Genomic DNA, 5,980 nt, shown 5'->3' on the forward strand with positions numbered 1-5,980 from the left:
TATTTTTTTCGGGCTACAAATTATGATATTGAAAAATAATAATAAAGGAAATTTTGTCAGTTAGCGGCCTCCATATCAACAAGAAACTAATCGTTTTAGCTATTGTCAGCTTAAACGTGACATTTATTTTCTGGACTTCTCATCTATATATGTCTTTTTTATAATATTTCAAATCAAAAGCAAAACTTTGCGCGAGCCTTTTCTAGTCTCGCACAAAAACATGCGTTCACATTTCAAGCTATATTACTTGTCATATACATACACGCACACAAACATACGCGCCCACGTCCACACACGTACATATATTCACGTTCGCGTACATACACACACACACATACGCGTACACACACACAACGTCACTTCCCCTTTCAAAGGAAATCCACACATGCGCAAAAGACATACCGGAAACACCTATAAAAGGAAGAGACAAGCTGTTTCCAGCCCTTTTCAGACCAGAAGAAAAGACGATATGATTCCATTTCCGTTTGATGAAAACCGTTTTTATTTTTTTGCTACAGACCATCTACTAGTTGGCCAGTTGTATACAAATCCCAAGAGTGATAGGAGCCTTTTATCATGTCTTAAAGCGACACAATGTTCAACAAGAGAGATCAGAGATGCGCCATGCTCTCTACTAATCTAAGTTATAACAACAGGACCATTGCCAGCACCCTCAAAATGCATCACTGGATTGCCATGAATAACACGGACGTGCCCAAGATAATAAAAACAAAGTTTCCAGCCACGGTTTTATCTTTAGCGTGGTTTCAAATGAGAACCATATCATGCCACCTCACATATTCGAAGTCAACACCAAAATGTACCTGCATATGCTGAAGAGTGTGATAATCCCCTTGTGCAATCATGTGACTGTTGGAAAACCCTCGGCCTGGCAGTAGGACTCGATAAGTAAGGAAAAGTAAAGGGGAAAATTAACAAAAAGCCTCTTTAAGCCATGGTATTTCAAAGGCAAATTCTTCTCATCAGAAGAGGAGAAGGGCCAGAATGATATAAAATGCAAATATAGATAAAAAAAACTGGCTTTATGATATTTGGATACGAAAAGAAAATGAAGAATAGGATAAAATGGTAAATAGTAATTAAAAATAGGTACAACATATAAGGATTAATCGGAAGGGTAGTATATATGTGTTATATATTCGTTATCATCGAGGTTATCCTTGAGGGGTACTAAATTGAGCTTTCGTTACATTTGAATATGTTATATAGAGTTCTTCATTTAGGGGCACATTTTACGTTTTCTATATAACATAAGAAAGATTCCGTGTGATTGTCTCTAATATAAATGGTTGTGTGTTTGATTATCATAAAGGGAATCGTGTGTGCGACATGTAATTTCTGAACCTACCTCTGTTTCTCGGTGTTGAACCATCTGGCAATTTCTCATCCTGGAGGGAGACTTGATACCTGTTTGACGAAGATTTATCACTCCAAGACGATGAATGTGTTTTATAGTTTTTTATTTCACTTTCCCCAGAGGTCCTGCAGCAGGTGTAAAGTGAAATCTGCTTGTGTGGTTCTTCTTCACACACGTCAGCGTTCGTCTCCCCCCTCCCCAGTTAAGAGGGGGGAGACCACGGAAAACGTCTGTCTTCTTCAAAGCTCAAATCAAATCTCACAGATCTAGCCAACCACGTCACACATACGTAATTTGGTCAGCTGACCTTTGGTTCTGGTAAACGTGTCTACCTCCACGTTTACTCACCTCTCTCTCTCTCTCTCTCTCTCTCTCTCTCTCTCTCTCTCCCCTTCTCTATTCTCTTATAGAGACACAGAGAGAGAAAACAGAAAGAGTAAGAAAGCCAGAGAGGAGGGGGGGAGATATGCTCGTTAACATATGTAGGCAATAGTAAAAAATATAGGTCCCTATGAAATAATGGGCGTCATTAAAGAAGAGTCAATAATCAAAGAAGAAAAAGCTAGGAAAGATAGATGAGAAAGAAGGGGAGCAAATAAAAGCAGCAAATAAGAGGTATGGAAAGACATAAAGAAAAAAGAAAGGAAAAAAGAAAAAGAAAAGGAAAAAGAAAAAAGAAAAAAAGAAAGAAAAAAAGGAAAAAAGAAAGAAAAAGAAAAAAGAAAAAAGAAAAAAAGAAAGGAAAAAAGAAAAAAGAAAAAAAGAAAGGAAAAAAGAAAAAAAGAAAAAAAGAAAAAGAAAAAAGGAAAGAAAAAAAGAAAGAAAAAAAGAAAAAGAAAAAAGGAAAGAAAGAAAAAAAGAAAAAAAGGAAAAAAGAAAAAAAAGAAAAAAGGAAAAAAGAAAAAAGAAAGGAAAAAAGAAAAAGAAAAGGAAAAAAGAAGAAAAGAAAGAAAAAAAGGAAAAAAGAAAGAAAAAGAAAGAAAAAGAAAAGCACCTGATTTTTGCACGATTCAATACAAGTTTGAAACTAAACGGAAAAAATGCAATTCCCATGGGATGACTATTAAAATAAAAGATAAAAATAAAAGGGATCTGAAAGTGAAGAAAATGAGACTAGAAACATTTTTTAAGTGTCTATAAATGTCTAAAATAAGTTAAAAAATAAAAATAATAAATAAAATAAAATAAGATAATATAATATAAAATAAAAAGATACAGGTCCCAGTAAAGTCTACAGTTTAGGGTTCCGGAAGTACATATATTCTTATAATATGGTTCAAATTATCCAAAGTAAAAGCTTGATGAACTCTATATTAAAAAAATTCCAGTGACCCAGATTTTATTTATTTCGTTCCAATATTTTTAACCCCCCCCCCAAAAAAAAATGATGCATTTTGATAGAGATGAACAACCAACACGTCAATTCAGGATCTTACATATATGCTGTCTGCTTTTTTTTTTCTAGAAAAAAATTACAAAGCAGCAAACATTCATACAGCAAGAAAAACTTACAATTGAAATTCATTTACAGTTTAAATGCTTTTACAATTTAATTGTAATCAAAACTTCATTATATAAAAGTAGGCAATAATTTCCGTTATGGCCTTCAAACAGAATGGTTTAAATAAGTCAGTCAGTGACTAACGTCAAAATGGCCCTTGCACTAAAGTCACGTGACCTATATACATACATATATATATATATATATATATATATATATATATATATACATATATATATATATGTAAAACATTGAACAAATAAAAGATACCGTAATTTTTTAATTGAACTTTAAAATGCCATAAAAAATAGTACGGTATCTTCTCTGTATAAGCACCATTATTTCTTTTAAAAGCATGGTTCTAGTAAATGAAACACCTTATATATATATATATATATATATATATATATATATATATATATATATTTATTGTTGTGGTTGCAAGGTTGAACAATAATTAGTAAGGAAATACAATGAAGACGCAAACAACAAGATAACGCAATAATAAGTGTATTAAAGAAAAGGTATATTTACAATATGTACAAATGACGGTGTCGAGTCAGAGAGTCTTGGTGGGAGGACATGTACGCTCTTCGGCGTCACTTCCGGTGGCATTTGAGTAAGACACACCAAGGCCAACCTAGGCTTGCCATTTATAGTGTTATGTTATTCGCATATGCAAATAAGTGGTTGCCACCACAACACCCCCCTCCCAAGATTTGAAGTCACATAGATTTCAATATCTTTTTCTTTTTGGGTTTACCATTAATGGTTCATTCACTTTTCTTTTCCTACCTGATCTTCGGGATCCAGGTGCATTTTGAGGCGGTTCCAAATTAAAAGATTCGTATATGATATCTATGGTGTCCTCCTCTTCGACTGTTGTCGTATCATCATCATCTTGGATATGACGTTTTTTTTTCTGATTTAGGTGCCTTTTATGTATATTCTGTGGACCTTTAATCATGTATGTACAATCACCAATGCGTTTATCCACTACTCCACATTCCCAGTAAGATGTGTTATTTCTGTAGCACTTAAAATATACTCGATCTCCCGAGTTATATTTCTTTCTTCTCGTGTGTGTAGTGTTTCGGATAATTGCCTGCCTTGGCAATAGTTTGTCAAACGCTGATTTTACCTTTCTGGCAAACATTAGATCAGCTGGTGATATGTTTGATGGTGTACTAGGATGTGGTGTAATCCTATATACTTGCAAAAATTGTTGCAAAGCTTTTTCTGTTGGTGTTTCAATGGATTTCTTTAACGCTCGTTTTAGCGTGTCCACGAACCTTTCCGCGAGGCCGTTCGACCTTGGATGATACGGTGGAGTCGTGATGTGCTTCACTCGGAACGTGTCGCAAAATTCCTTAAACTCTGCGGATGTGAACTGCGTTCCGTTGTCAGTGACCAGTGTGTCTGGTACACCGAATCTTGCAAACAACTCGTGTAGGAACCCTATTGAGTTGTTCGTTGTTGGATTCCTGCAACGCATTACCTCCGGCCATTTTGTGAAACTATCCACTACAATTAAATAATAGTTTTCACCTACTGGACAAGCGAAGTCCATGTGGATTCTCGACCATGGTTGGTCGGTTTTCGGCCAAGGTTTGTGTACTATAGGTGGAGATTTTGCCGCTAACTGGCATCCTTTACATTTATCAATTGTTGTCGCTATGTCAGTATCCATGTTACGCCAGTACACGTAGCTTCTCATTAACGACTTCATTCGATTTATCCCCGGATGTCCTGTGTGGAAATCTCTTAACATCCTATTCTGCAATGTTTTGGGTATTACCACTCTCTCCCAGTACAGTAACACATCGTCACATATGGAGAAAACTTCCTGCACCTTTGTGTCCGTTATAATTTTCTCTTTTATGTCCTTTATATATTCGTCTTTCTCGGCTTCCCTTTTAATGTCCGACAAAGTTACGGGTAGTTCCTTAATGATGTTTGCTACCATATTTTTTACTTCAACATTTGTCCGAATTGCTGCAATGACTGATTCTTCCAGATTGTGTTTCTGTGGTATCAGTCTTGACAGTCCATCCGCATGGCAAATCTTTTTTGATGCTAGATGTTGTAGCTGGAAATCGTAATTAAGTAGTATTGTACCCCAGCGCAGCAATCTATTTGCGGTGTATACCGGCAATCCTTTTTTTGATCCATAGATCGTGACTAACGGTTTATGGTCGGTTTCAAGTATGAATTGTCTACCATATAAATATGGTGAAATTTAGTCACGGCAAAGATTATGCTCAACGCTTCTTTTTCAATTTGTGAATATGCCCTTTCGGCTAGTATCAGCGTTCTCGAAGCGTGCGCTATTGGTTTTCTAGACCCATCCGGTATAATATGTTGAATGCATGCTCCTAAGCCGTAGGAGCTAGCGTCACTAGCGACAACTATTTTTAAGTTTGTGTCAAAGTGCGTTAAGAATAATTCGGATGTTAGTGCGCTCTTTATTTTGTCAAAAGCGGTTTGACATTCTTGCGTCCAGTTCCACGGTGTATCCTTTTTAAGCAGATTATTTAAGGGGGCTCGCAAGTTATGCATTCCTTCAATAAAAGATTGGTAATAATTTGCGAGTCCTAAGAAACTCTGCAAGGTTGTTACATTATCGGGTGCTGGCATATTTTTTATTGCCGCAGATCTGTCTGGGTCTGGACGTCGTCCATGTTTGTTTATTATGTGTCCAAGATACTTAATCTCGCTCATACAAAAGTCACATTTACTTTCTTTTACTTTAAAGCCGAATTCTTGTATTCGAGTAAATACTTGTTTCAAATGTTCCTTATGTTCTTCTAGGAATTTGCTCCTGACAACAATGTCGTCCAGGTATGCACATGCGCACTCAATACCACTTAGCATGGTGTCCATCGCTTGCTGAAAGATGGCAGGCGGTACTTTGATGCCAAAAGGCAATCGGTTGTATTTGTATAATCCCTTATGCATATTGATGCATAGTATATTTGAGCAATTCTCCTCGACCGGTATTTGCAAATACGCGTCGCTCAAGTCTATCTTGGAGAAGATATTACCCCCATTCAACTTCGTGAATATTTCCTCTGGGCTTGGTAGGGGGTAATGGTGATCTT

The sequence above is a fragment of the Euprymna scolopes genome, chromosome 3, assembly GCF_053919585.1.
Source record: "Euprymna scolopes isolate OS-2025 chromosome 3, ASM5391958v1, whole genome shotgun sequence".
NCBI classification, from domain to species: Eukaryota; Metazoa; Mollusca; class Cephalopoda; order Sepiida; family Sepiolidae; genus Euprymna; species Euprymna scolopes.